This window comes from Etheostoma spectabile, unplaced genomic scaffold, assembly GCF_008692095.1.
Source record: "Etheostoma spectabile isolate EspeVRDwgs_2016 unplaced genomic scaffold, UIUC_Espe_1.0 scaffold433, whole genome shotgun sequence".
Lineage (NCBI taxonomy): Eukaryota > Metazoa > Chordata > Actinopteri > Perciformes > Percidae > Etheostoma > Etheostoma spectabile.
Genome location: NW_022605608.1, coordinates 426,563 through 427,255, shown reverse-complemented (window position 1 = coordinate 427,255; position 693 = coordinate 426,563). Strand labels below are relative to the sequence as shown.

The 693-nt window shown below is 44.4% G+C and overlaps 1 protein-coding gene across 5 annotated transcripts in view; it reads right to left on the bottom strand.

Annotated features, from left to right (window-relative positions):
* LOC116686669 (myotubularin-related protein 3) overlaps positions 1 to 693 on the bottom strand; it is a 34,970-nt gene that overhangs the window by 22,951 nt on the left and 11,326 nt on the right. The window lies entirely within an intron of this gene.

Below are 693 nucleotides of genomic sequence, written 5' to 3'. Positions count from 1 at the left end.
GGCAACCTAAAAACTGGTATTAGGCTGTAAGGAGAATCACTGATGCGGTCAACAGTGTTACCGTATTAAATCCAACTCCATCTGAAGTTTATTTAATTTATACATCCCTGACATATGTATACTAATAGTAATATATAGGCTTATATTAGGGCTGGACAATTAATCAAATTTTAATCGCGATCACGATTTTGACTTCCCACGATCCAAAATTGCGTTGATCGAGCGATTATTTTTTTTAAAGCGTCATTTCAATTTTTTGCAAAGCCAATCTACGCACTACCGTCGCTCATGAGCCAGTCAGAGTAGTTCACGCACCCGTGCATCTTAGCTTCAAGGTAGACAGCCCAGAGGACAGAGTAACGGGAGGAAAACTCAACAGATAGCAATCGGTTATACGTCGGTCTCAAGGTTTACCAGCTTACTAGTAAACGCAACATTTGTCCCGTCTGTTGTTTTTCAGACAACAGCAGTGACCAGTGATAGTCGGTGCTAGTAGCGTCTGTTAGCTGTTAGCTCCTCTAGGACGCACCGGTGCTAATGCCCTCGCATCCGCTGCAATGCTGTTTATATGGATATGGTTTAATTTTGCGTTACATGACCCATTTCGTCAGTAAAGCCGTGCCTGTGTTGAATCTCTCCTCTCCTCTCTCTCCTCTTACTCCACGCCCGGCCACACAGCGGCCCGGTCCACAC